At 36.7% G+C, this 13,813-nt stretch overlaps 2 pseudogenes; both read left to right on the top strand.

Moving 5' to 3' along the window:
• Positions 1-13,813, top strand: part of LOC132519110 (cytosolic beta-glucosidase-like) — a 149,665-nt pseudogene that overhangs the window by 37,316 nt on the left and 98,536 nt on the right.
• Positions 6,284-6,400, top strand: LOC132520133 (U4 spliceosomal RNA; annotated as a pseudogene).

Genomic DNA, 13,813 nt, shown 5'->3' with positions numbered 1-13,813 from the left:
TTCCTTGCGAAGTCTCCCATGTCATGTAAAACTTATATCACATAAAGTTTGCATGCTTTTCTCTTGTTAATCTGTCTTTGTCAGTTTAATTTTCAGGCCCAGCCAGGGACCCTTAGAGGGTCAAGGAAAATTTTTTACCCTACACATGTAAAGTGCTTAGCAAAGTGCCTACCCCCTGCTGAGGGCTTAATACATAATAGCTATTATCATCATCATGATGCTTTTTCCAGTATACCATTCCGTCCTCCCAAATGGGGCTCAGATTAGCATAGTGACAATCAGAGGCTGAAGCCAGCCTAGATGAATGCAATGCTCTGATGGATGAAAAGAAGAGGAGAGGTTTTCTTTCAAAGGCGAGAAAAGTGTCTTTCAGTAGATGGAGGAATTCTGTGCATAAGTGCCTGAATGCAAAGAGACTTAACTGAAAGATAAAAGAATAATTGCAGTAGAATAGTAGAGGCAAAAGTAGTTAAGACAAAAAGGACAAGTGTTAAACAGGACTACAGTAAATGAAGAGGGAGTCAGGAGTCTTTGTAGCTGAAGACATTATGATTATCAGAAAACAAAAAACACAAGTACAGGGTTGGAGCCCAGAAAGTCAAGTCCCAGAACCAGGATTAAATTTCCTCTCACTATTTATTCCTAGAAGAATTTATCACTTCCCTGAATTATTAAGTCAGTAATTAACTTATAATCATGTTCTGTTATACATTATATTTGTACAGTCCACGAGTACAACACTCAGGGCACGCTCATAAAAGTAACTTCCTAATTTTCCCCACTGTACCTTTACATTTACCTAGTGGGGGTAGTTCTTCCCTTCTCTTTAGAAGAAAACACAGGTAGGCTCTGTTTGTCTGGTGGCCTTAAGTCTTATTGTGTACTGGATATATTCTTTTTAAATTGAAGTATAGTTAATTTACAGTGTTGTGTTAGTTTCTGGTGTACAGTGAAGTGATTCAGTTCTACATATATATACATACTTTCTTTTTCATATTCTTTTCCATTACAGTTTACTACAAGATATTGAATATAGTTCCCTGTGCTCTACAGCAGGACCTTGTTGCTTATCTATTGTACTGGATATTTTCTATGTGTCCATTGGGATCCACTCTCCACCTTTCCCTGCTCTTGGCCCTGGGAGAAGACCTATATGGATGGCATTGTCCTTTGGCTTCAGTTTGGACTTGATCATCAGGAAGCATTAGCAGGAGATGGTAGAGTCTGGGTAGGAGGAGGGAGAAGACAAAGTATTTATTCTTCCTGTCCCCCCATCTACTGGATTGCAGTGGGTTGGCTCTGCTAAAGAACTCCTCTCCTGCCAGGCAGCCCTCAGCAAGCCACTACTCTCTGCAGGCTTTGGAAGCCCCTTCTGCCCCAGCACCTTCTGTGGTGCTGTTGACTTCCTGCTGCTGCAGGCCCGGAGGTTCTGCGCCATCCTTGTTGCTTTCCTCAGACGCTGCTCACACCATAGTAAAATGTCCCTGTATAAAACTCTCCTCAATTACCCAGTTTGAGTGCCATCTGTTTCCTGCTGGGACCCCGGCTGATACATATGGCCACTTCAGTTGCAACACATAGTCTCATTTTGGTATTTAGAATAATTAATCTATGAAACAGTTAAAACTCCAAATCGGATTTAAGGTTAAGTTCCTTTCTTAGCTCTATTGGAGGAGGGGGTGTGTTCATCTTCATTTTTTCCCTGCTTCTCTGATTTCCGATTGTTCATCAAAGCTTCTGACCTAGTTAAACCTGGTTGACCTGGTTGAAGGCAAGGTAATGAAAAGGAAAGTTCTTAGGTTGGCTTCACAACATCCGATTTTGACAGATATTTCGATGATTCTTTTTCTCGTGGACACATCTGTGGCTTCCAGAGACCTCCCCAGTATCTGAGTACCGGGCAGTATCTGAGTACCACAAATGCATATCTCCCCCAGCCCATCACTTTCTCTATTCAGCCTCAGCTCCCATCTGTTGAGGAAAAGTCTGTTCTATAGAAGCATTTAGCTGCATTAAAGATGTTTGTTTTCAGGTTTTTTCCGTTTCTTAAGATAATTTTAATAACACATTTTTCCTCAAAAACCATTCTGCTTTATTTTCTGTTTACTCCAAGATTTAGTTAGAATTTTAAATAAAATCCAAGTGGATAGATTGGCTTATTCTTTGGTTGTTAAAAATCTTCCTCCCTTCCTCACTTCCTTCCTTCTTTTCTTCTTTTTTGTTTAATTGTCAGAGAATGTAGCCTGCATGAGTTCTAATATTTGTGAATACTTCAAGCGTGTTTGAAAATAATTTTCTATTGCTGATTACCAATCTTTGTTTCTCTCGTTCATGTGTGTGTTTCATATGTATATATACACACACATACATATTTATCTATATGTGTAAAGTCATACATAGACTTCTATCCATAAGAGAATAAGCTTATAAACTATATTAACCAAATTCTTTCTTTCTTTTTCAATTTCTGAGAGAATTTCTCACTGTCTTAATTAAGTTTTCAATATATCCCAGCATTTGTAGCAGATTTTTTCTTGTATATTTCAAAACTCTGTTGTTAGATGCACAAAAGTTCATGATTACTCTATAGTTTTGGTGGGCTATAAGCTTTATTAATATGAGCTTATTATTCTTTGTTTTATTTGATGCTTTTTCCTTGTATTCATTTTTATATCATATTAATATTACTAAATCTACTTTATTTTTATCAGTACTTACATGTAAATTTTTTTTTCCTCTTAATCTTTACCTTTGGTGAAACAGGACTGTTTAATGGATTTATAATTTTTATGATTACCAATATGGTTCAACTTTTTTCTGCCATTTTATTATTTTATATCTTCTAATGTGATAGTTTCCTTTTGCTTTGTGCTCCCTCTCTTCTGTCCGTTTCCCCTTCTCATTGTATGTTTCTTTACTCTTTTTCCCATCTCCTGCAGTGTTTTCCAGTGGAGGTGCCACTGGCAGTTGTTCTGGCCATTCCTTGGTGTGTGTGGCTGTCCTGTACTTAGCAGGACCTCTTATTGGCCCCGCCACTAAATAGCAGCAGCATCCCAGTCACTGGCACAGTCAAAAGCACACGTGCATGTTTCCACATGCCTCCTTCCGTGGCATGCCCTCCTACCTGCAAACAGGTGCTGACTAGTTTGGGACCTAGGTCTACCATTTTCCTTCTCTTTATTATCTTTATTTTTCTAACTTAACTTTTAGTTTTATCTTAGTAACATACGTGCATAGTTTAAAAACTCAGATAGTACTGTGAGAGTTATAATACCCAACAACAATATGTCACTCCTCTCTGCTTCTTATTTATTTTCCTCAAAGCCAATGCTTTTGAGTCTTTTCACTTTTACTAGGATTTACTTTATGTTTCTAAAGAGCATGCCTATACAGCTATTATTTGATGTTCTAGTTGAAAATATAACATTGACTTCCTATTATGTCAGATTAGATTTTTTTTTTAGGCCTGCTTACAGTATCTGCTCATAAAGCGAACTTTCTCTTCTCCATTTTCTAATGTGAGTATTTGGGAATTAAACAAATTTTGTTTAAATTATCATTTAGTTTTTGCATCACAGTTTTGTGTAAATATTGTGTGCAAGTGAGCCTAACATCCTATGACTTTCTTTTCTTGTACGGTTTTTATTTTGGCCTGAGAGTCAATACTTTGTTGTTGTTGGCTTCCTGTTCTGTGATTCTTTCACTAATTCACCCCGACACTGTCTGCCAGAAATGTAAATTACTTCTTAACATGTTCAAACGTATCACATACTTCATCCGTTTCTTTTGTTTTTATTTTCTTGGAGACATCCTTCTGGAACCCTCCATCCTCCTGTGTTGTGATAGTGAAATGCGTTTCTACTTGGTATGGTGGTTTTTCTTATCACTTTTGGGGCCCTCATCCCTTCTGAATTAGGCACAGGGCACTGTTTCTAGATCAGGGAATCTTTGCTCTCCACAACCTCAAAGTTTCACATAGAATAGTTACGTCTAATATTCTTAATGAATGTTAGTTGTAAAAATATATAAATGTTTTCATTTGAAAATACATCAGGTCACAATTTTTGAATGGCAATTACTTGAATTTTTAACTGTCTCCTCTTTTTAAAAAAAATTAATTTATTTTCAGCTGCGTTGGGTCTTTGCTGCTGCGCGCAGGCGTTCTGTAGTTGCGGCGAGCGGGGGCTACTCTTCGTTGCCGTGCGTGGGCTTCTCATTGTGGTGGCTTCTCTTGTTGTGGAGCACGGGCTCTATGAGCGCGGACTTCAGTAGTTGTGGCACGTGGGCTCAGTAGTTGTGGCTTGCAGGCTCTGGAGCACAGGCCCAGTAGTTGTGGCTCACGGGCTTAGTTGCTCTGCGGCATGTGGGATCTTCCCGGACCAGGGCTAGAACCCATGTCCCCTGCACTGACAGGTGGATTCTTAGCCACTGTGCCACCAGGGAAGTCCTATATTTCCTCTTTCAAGTAAAGAATTTGCAATCACTTACAAACACGGAGACAGCTTTTCCACATTTCTGTGAAGCAATGACATAGCAAGCATCAATATTCCTATTTTATGTTAAGCATGCCACACAAAAAGCATTTTCCTAAGCACACACTGTTCCCATATGCCATTCTTGCTACTGGAGAAACAAAAATAAGTGAGTGACACCTAGACCCTGCCTTGACAGAGCTCAAAGTGCAAAGGAGGCAAAAGATGTTTTTAATGTTGACTCGACACTATGTGTTATTTGTCCAGTGTGTACCCTGAGGAGGGTGTGATCGTGAAGAGTTAGAGAATGCTCTTGAGAAGAGGTTGTAAAGTAATGTCATTTTGGGGTTTTGAAGGAAAAGTATATATACACACACACACACGTCAGACACTTATTTAGTTTTTGCTTGACGTGATTTCCTTTGTGCAGAGGACTGAGGTCTGTGTAGATCTATGTCCTCACAAACGGCATTGTCATGGAAAAAGTGAAAGTGACATGACACCATTTGTAATGACGGCTTCTAAACCAGGTAGCTGAGGACCCCGCAGACCCAATCATGCAGGTCCAGACACTGAATCTTCATCACAGGCAAGTTTGCAAATATGAGTTACAGTGCTTCCTACCTGTGTATTCTGGCCTCAAGAGCTGGCCACAGAAAGAAGAAAAAAGAGCAAATGGTCACTTTTTGTGTAAATTTTTAGTTAGTATTTATTGCATTGAGTCTAGAAGACTAGAAAACTAACACTTGCTGGACACATACTATCTGCCACACGCCCTGTAGACACTTTGGCTTTGGCTCAGTTGATCTTTATGAGAACCCTACAAAGTGGATATTATCCTCTCACTTCATATACAGAGAAGACAAGTAGAGATGGAGCTGAAACTCCTCTATGTCAGCTTTAGAGCCTGTGCTCTTTCCATAATCCTTTGCAGCCTTGGAAGTTTTTGATATTTTGATTTGTAGGTAATGTCAATAGTTTACATTTTTTTGTGGGAATCCTTTCTATGTCCTCATATGGTAAGAATTTCAGAGACAATTTTATTTTCTTCCAAATTACTAAAAAAGCAAAATACAGGAATTTGTCATTTTTGCCAAAAATATTGCAACAACCTGCTAACTGGTCTTTGGGCTTCTAGTGCCTTCTTTCTGCAATTCACCCCCACCATGGCCACCGAATTACACGTTTGCTTTTCTCTTATCAGAGCCACTGGTATAACTCCTACTCATCTTTCAGCACCTGCCTTAAAATGTTTTCTCGTGGGCAAGTCTACCTGCCTCCCAATGACGGAAGTAACTCGTGAGTGCTTGCTTCTTGGTTCTCCCGTAGTGCTTTTACATGATTTTAATATAGCTCTTATCTTAATGTAGTCTAAGACTTTATTTGTCTGATATCAACTAGACTGTGAGATCCTCAAAGGAAGGTAGATATTGCAGTTATTATCTGGGAAATGTGTAGAGGTGGAACGAAACATTAATTCACAAAGAAAGATTTCATTTTGTCTAAGACTCACCTAAGTTGTAAGTAATGAAGGAGTTTAAACTGTTGATGTCAGTAAGGGTAGGACTGGGGTATCATGTTTTGATAGTCCCAGTTATTAGCTATATGATATTGGAAAGTTACTCAATCTTTATACTTTTGTTCTTATTAGTAATAGTAGTACATCTTCTAAGGGTTGTCATGGGGGAAGCATGAGATGGCCGATGTAAGTTTTTGATATAGGAGTGATAGAAAGCCAAGGCTCAGTAAATGGCCCTTATTATGAACAATGAAATGTATTATAAGATTTGTTTGTTCAAAAAACAATAGCAGGCTTTGTGCAGTGGCAGTATCGTAGCCAATGATGTTTATCCGAGGCACGATTATTGCTAATTGAAAACTTTTCCCAAAAAACAATAGCAAAAAACATTTATAATTTCTGTGTAGAGAATCAAAAATAAAACTGATATCCACATACTCACCATATTTCTAGGACCCCCTCTTCAGTACTTTCTCCTACCCCTTTTCCCAGAGGTACCCACTAAGATGAGTTTTGCATTTATTCATTCCTTGCTTTTCTTTATGATTTTATCATGGGAGACTATATAGCTGAACAATTTCTTGTTTAGCTTTACATGTTTTGGACATTGCATAAATGGAAATACATTGTGTGTATTTTTTGCTTCTTCCCTCTCAATATTATATTTGGGAAATTTATGCATGGTGATACAGATGTGGTTCATTCATTCTTACCCCTGTATAGTCTTTCATTGTATGACTATTCCATAGTTTATTCATTCATTCATTGATTTGTTGTCCTGACAAAGGAAATTTGGGCTGTTTCCAGTGATGGTTTTTGTTGCTGCTTTGCAATCATGGTTATATATGTCTCCTGGTCTACATTTGTAGAAACAGGATATATGGTGGTATGTGAATTATGGGGTTTTGATATATGTGCTTCTTCAACTCTACTAGGTATTTCTGTATTGTTCTCCTACCAGGATTGTATAAACATTCTTGCTTTGCAACAATCTCTCTAATGCTTGATATTGCCCAACTTTTAAATTTGTGCCAACTGTGTGGTTGTAGAATAGTATCTCATTGTGGTTTTCATTTGCATTTCCCTGTTTTTTAATGATCTCCTATGTGTTTTTAAATGTTTACTAGCCATGTGTTTCTCATTCTGTGAAGGAACTATTCACATCTTTTGTCCATTTTTTTATAATCTTATTGGTCTTTTTAATTGAACTATCCAAATACAAATGTGGATCTGTCTTTGCAGTTCAATCAGTATTTGCTTCATGTATTCTGAATCTCTGTTATTAGGTGAATAAACATTTAGGAATGTAAATCCCCTGAATATATTGACCCCTTTTAATATTATTAAATGGCTTTCCTTATACCTGGTAATATTCTTGCTCTGAAATCTACCCTGGTATTAATATAGCTACTCCAGTTTTCTTTGATTAGTGTTAGCATGGTATATCTTTTTAATCCTGTCACTTTTAACCTTCTTTTGTCTTTATATTTAAAGTGGGTTTCTTATAGGCAGTATATAGCTGAGTTTGGTGTTTTAACCGATCTGATAATCTCTGCCTTTCAGTTGGGTTGTTTAGATTCATTCATCTTCAGTGATATTATTTATATGGTTGGGTTTAAATCTACCATCTTGCTATCTGTTATCTATTTGTTTCATCTGTCTTTATTCTCTTCCCCTCTTTTTATCTCTTTTTCAGATTATTTTTTATAATTCCATTATATATTCTTTTGGCTTTTAGCTATAACTCTTTTAATAATTTTTTAGCTATAAGTCTTGTTTGTTTTCTAATGCATGCATTAACTAGATATCACAATGTTTTACTATTGTTTGTGATTTAGTTTTTTCTGTTGACCACTATTATGCCTTCTTTACTTTTTAATTAATTAATTTTTTATTATTTTAGCCCTAGCATTTTTTTACATTTTTATTTATTTATTTTAACATCTTTATTGGAGTATAATTGCTTTACAATGTTGTGTTAGCTTCTGCTGTATAACAAAGTGAATCAGCTATACGTATACATATATCCCCATGTCCCCTCCCTCTTGCGTCTCCCTCCCACCCTCCCTATTCCACCCCTCTAGGTGGTCACAAAGCACTGAGCTGATCTCCCTGTGCTATGCAGCTGCTTCCCACTAGCTATCTGTTTCACATTTGGTAGTGTATATATGTCAGTGCTACTCTCTCACTTCGTCCCAGCTTACCTTTCCCCCTCCCCGTGTCCTCAAGTCCATTCTCTATGTCTGCGTCTTTATTCCTGTCCTGCCCCTAGGTTCATCAGAACCATTTCTTTTTTTTTTTAGATTTCATATACGTGTGTTAGCATGCCCTAGCATTTAAGAAAAAAATTTTTTTGGCTTTGTCACACAGCACGCGGGATCTTAGTTCCTGGACCAGGGATTGAATACATGCCCCTTGTAGTGGAAGTGTGAAGTCTTAACCACCGGACCACCAGGGAAGTCCCTATTATGCCGTCTTTGCTTTTAAGCTATTCTGATGTTCCTTTTCAGATTTTTGAAAGAAAAAGCTAATGTTCTTTAGTTATTGAATTCTAACATTATTGGTCAGAGATTGCCATCTCTATTTCTCCAGCTTTTTGAAATTTATGGCGACTTTATTTATGGACCAATTTGTGCTCAGCTTTCATGATGTTTTTGTTTGAATGAAAACAACGTATATTTTTCAATTGTAGCATTCATTATTGTGCAATGTCATATATATCAATTAGGTCAAGTTTGTTAATAAATGCTATACTTATTCTCTCTTGTTTCAGCTGCTGAGAGAGGTTTTAGTATCAAGGTTATTCTAACCATGTGAAATGAGTTGAGGAATTCTTTCTTTCTTACTTTTTGGAATAATTCATGAAAGAGTAGAGTTTATTGGTTTTGTTCTTTAAATGTTTGCTAGAACTTTGGTTGATTAAAACCCAAGGTGGAGTTTGGGGTTATGGAGATGGATTTGTCAACTTTACATTTCAGTTGTGTCAATTTTGCTTCACATGTTTTGAAACCAGATTCTTAGATGCATACATATTTAAAACAGCATTGTTACTATGTGGTGACCCACCTTATCTCTAGTGCTTTTTTTTCCCTCCTTGAAGTCCTTTGCTTTTTTGGGGGGTGGATATCTTTCTCTATATTTTGACTTTCAATATTTTTATATTCTTATGTCTTAGGTGTGTTGGTTAACAGTATATCACTGAATTTAAAAAATATACATAGTCTGACAATCTCTGTCTTCTATCTGGGGAGTATAGCCCATTGACATATTGTTATAAGTGATTATATATCTTGTCATACCATCTTATTTTATGCTTTTATTTTTCTTATTTCTTTGTTTACTTTTTATTGTTTTCCTGCCCTCTTTTAAATGTATTTAGTTTTCCTCATTTAGCATAATGGTTAAGAGCATGGGCTCTGGAATTCAACTGTCTGAGTTAGAATCTCAGCTTTAGTACAAACTGATCTAGGCAAATTAATTTAACCTCTTCATTTCTCAATTTCCTTACCCAAAAATGGGGATAATAATTGCAGTTACTCATAATATTGTTGCAAAGCATCAATATAAAATGCTTAGAACAGAGCCTGGCACAGACTTGCTATATATGTGTTGGACTTGTCTTTAAAAAGAAATTACATTTTTTTCTTTAAGTGCTTACCCTAGAAATTTTAACCTGAGTATAAAATATAACAAAGTAAAATGTTAATCAATATCGTTAGTCCCCTTCTAGACAGTATATGAATCTGAGAACACTTTAACTCTGATTTCTTACCTTGGTGCTTTCATATATATATATATATATTTTTTTTTGGGTGGGGGGCCCAGCATTTTAGTTCTATCTAGTTATTCTTTTTAATTCTCACAAAACAGACATTTTATTATTGTTTTATACTTTAATAGCTTGTTTAGATTATCCACATATTTAATGTCTATTTTCTATGCCATCTTTTCTAATGTTTAATATAATTTCTTAAGTTCATCTTCATGCTAACTAAAGTTAATATAGCAAAATAATTTAAAGTGTCAAAACAAGACTTTCAGAAACCATCAATCCCTTGTTCTCTTCCATGTTCCTCTCTCTAGAGGAAGTCCCTTTTAATTCTTTTGGTTAATCCTTTTGGCATTGACTTCTATATCTTAAATATCATGCTTATATTACTAGTTTTTGAGTTTTTTTTCCTGTTGTAGGCATAATCTATTGACTTCTCCCTGTGAAAGATGAAGATTTACCCATTTGTCCACTTTTTCTCCCTCTCCCTTCCCACTTTCACCACCCCCATGCACAATTAGAATGGGAATAATTGCTAAGTTGTTACAAAGTTTCAGTTTTGCACAATGAAAAGAGTTCTGGAGATAGATGGTGATGATCGCCCAGCAATGTGAATGCACTTAATGCCACATAACTGTACCCTTAAACATGGTTGAGGTGGTAAGCTTTGTGTGATGTGTATTTTACCCCAATTAGAAATATTCTTGTCAGCTAGAGGGTATACTGAAATGTGTGTAGATTAAATGAAGAAGCGTGGGTGGGATAAAGATGAAACAAGGTTGGCAAAAGTTGGAAACTGCTGAAGCTGAACCAGGGGTACATGGGGCTTCACTGTACTATTGTGCATGTTGACAATTCTCTAGTAAATTTTTAAAATTTGAAAAAAATCAAACTAAATATTCTAGTAGCATAATATTCTTGAAGAAATATTTCCCATAGCTATGGGAAATAGGCTGGTTTCCCATGGACTGGTTACTCCTTGGGTTTGCTGCACAGCTACATCATTCCACAGACTTCTTCTGCTAGATTCCTCATTTCCTGGATCCTGGATCTTTCTCTTTCTTGTTTTACATCATTGTTTTGGAGAAATTTATCCTCCAGTAATATCCAATGAGAGGAAAAAGTTCTCCCAGTATCCTGTGAGAGCTCGTATGTCTGCTAAAATCTTTTTCCATTCTCACACTTAATTATTGGTTTGAGAGCTGAGTTGTGGTTACAAATATCGAGGAGTAATTTCTCTCCCACAGGCTAGCTGCTTTGTTGTCTCTTTCTTAGGCAGAGCCTGTTGTTTATTCTGGCACTGTATGTGAATTCCTTGCATCATCAGACTTATGTGAGCATCTTACCACAGGCTTCCCATTTTGGTGAGTGTTAGACTTTGTCTCTTTTCTCCCTTGTCCCACAGGCCATTAAAATGCAAGCTCACATCATCTGGGCTTCTCAGATGCTCTCAGGACAAAAGCCTATATCGCTACTCACTTATGCTTCTGAATTACCTCTCACTTTGATTTTGGGTTCCCTAACATCCTGCCAGATCGATGGCACATTTAACAATACATTTCTCATATTCCATCCGGCAATCGTAGTTGTTTGAAGGATAGCTCAGGGTATGTAGTCTGCCTGGAAACGGTAGTCTTGTTCCTCATAAAGAACAATGAACTTTTAATAAGTGGACATAATTACATCTTGAGAAGATCCCTAATGAGAAAATGAGTTATTAATATCATTCATTCAGGAAAATTTACATTCAAGTACTAATGAGTACTGGCCACTATATACATTTTTTTATTTTTTTAAAGGCCACTGTATATTTTTAAATCAAAATTTCACTTATAATGGTTACTTTGCAATTCATATTCTAGTTCTCATAGAAACAATGTTGTTTACATATGCTTCATCTAGTATACATCTAGAATGTATACTACTACTACTCTACATAAGTACGTTTTCCTGCTAAATGACATTTACCTCTTGAAATTGTCAAAACTTGTTTTAAGCACTTCAGATGGACTGTTTTCCAAAATGTGTAGGTCATGTTATGCATTTCTTAGGCTTCATAAATTGAGTAGCACGGGCATCAGTTGACTCTTCCTTCATTAGTCAGTCATTATTACTAAAAGCAGTGTGGTCCAATGGAAGGATTTGGACTTCAACATCAGACAGATCTGGAGACGCATCTTGGTTCTACGTCTTACTAAGAGTGTGATCTTAGGCAAGTCACAATCAGTGATGTGGCGAAGCCAGCTTGTACTGGCTCACCAGTGCCTACTGTTAAGTTTTCAGCAATTTTATGAGCTGATTCTTAAACACAGCCAGCATTAAAAATTCAATTACATAAACTTATAAGTAAATAATTTATATTAAAAAGGGGTAATAAATACTCAAAATCCTTACTTCCTCAATATTTTACTACGTTTATTATTAGCTATGCCCTTGAAGCTGTTTAGATTTCTTGTATCTGTGTAGAAGAAATACTATATAATGATGTGCCACTGCTCATCTTTTTGCAACTCTGCCTTCAGTGCTGTCACATTGGTTGCTTGAAATTGGGCATGTGTAAGTATTTATACCACAGATATTGGCAAGTGCTACAAGTCAACATTTGATGTATTGTTTTGTTGGTTGTCTGGACCTAAGAAAGTTATAGAAAAAATATTAATAATACAGAGTAAATGATTGTGTGTCATGTCTGTAACTGTTACATTGTGAGTAGGACAAAAAATTCAAGGAAATAGTCTTCCGCTGTTTGAAAACTATTATCCAATTCAGCAAAGAAGCTGCGCATGTCACTAATGAACAAGTGAAATTCTGGTACATCTTTGTTATTTTCCTTTCATTGTGCTTGTTAATTTAAGCAAAGATATCAGTCAACAGTCTGATACAGGACTACTCACACTTGTCAGATTGTACGTTGCGGTTTGGCTCCCGATATAAGAGTTTGGCAAAAATCTAAACAAGCATAGTATGAGAATCAATTGGCTATAAGGAATTTCCAGTAAAGAGCATTGCATATTATTGCTTGGAGATGGTGTATTACACATCCTTTATATCAGTAAAATTTATAATAAACATATATACATATAGGTACATACATTTTTAACATATAGCCACTTGTTGATATTTACCAATACACTATGCCTAAACTCTCTGAGATTAAGATTCTTCATTTATTGTAAATCTATTAACCCAAACTATAAGCACCATGCGTGGCCAAAATTGCATTTTAATATTCATACCTATTTCATTCTAAGATTGAACACCAGTATTCTTTTTCTTCCTCCCTCTAAACCTTATATACAGACATAACTTGAGAGCCATTGGGATGTATAAAACTTTTTGCCTCTATTTGACATGGCTCCAGAGTACAATTTATTTATTTATTTATTTATTTATTTATTTATTTGAGGTACACGGGCCTCTCACTGCTGTGGCCGCTCCCGTCGCAGAGCACAGGCTCCAGACGCGCAGGCTCAGCAGCCATGGCTCACGGGCCCAGGCGCTCCGTGGCATGTGGGATCCTCCCGGACCGGGGCACGAACCCGCGTCCCCTGCATCGGCAGGCGGACTCTCAACCACTGCACCACCAGGGAAGCCCCCAGAGTACAATTTTTAATATTCATGATTTCTTTGTATAGATCTTTAGTACCCTACCTTGATATCAACTGTCGTTTTTGCTTTTGTCAGAGCTCCTTCTTTTAGCAGCCTCTCCTGTCTCCTCATGGTTCTCTCCCATAAATTATAGCCCAGGTTGTCTTTTTGTTGATCTGGAGACTACATCTAATCCTATTAGAATCGTGCAAAAAATATGAGTAAGTAAATGCTAAATGAGGATCTACCAAACTTTTCTATAATTGCTTTAGTCTATTTACTCTAGCTGTGACTTCCTTTCTTACATGAAAGTCATTATGAACTATTTTAGGTATATAAAAAGGATTGTGGATAATGTAATCAACAGCCTCTCATATACCTGTTAGCCAGCTTAAGGAGTGAAACATAAGAGATGCAAAGGGCCCTCAGGCTCCTCCTTGTTTCCGTTTCCCTCCGTTTTCTACC

The sequence above is a fragment of the Lagenorhynchus albirostris genome, chromosome 4 (genome assembly GCF_949774975.1).
Source record: "Lagenorhynchus albirostris chromosome 4, mLagAlb1.1, whole genome shotgun sequence".
Classification (NCBI taxonomy): Eukaryota; Metazoa; Chordata; class Mammalia; order Artiodactyla; family Delphinidae; genus Lagenorhynchus; species Lagenorhynchus albirostris.
This window is presented reverse-complemented; position numbering and strand designations above follow the sequence as displayed.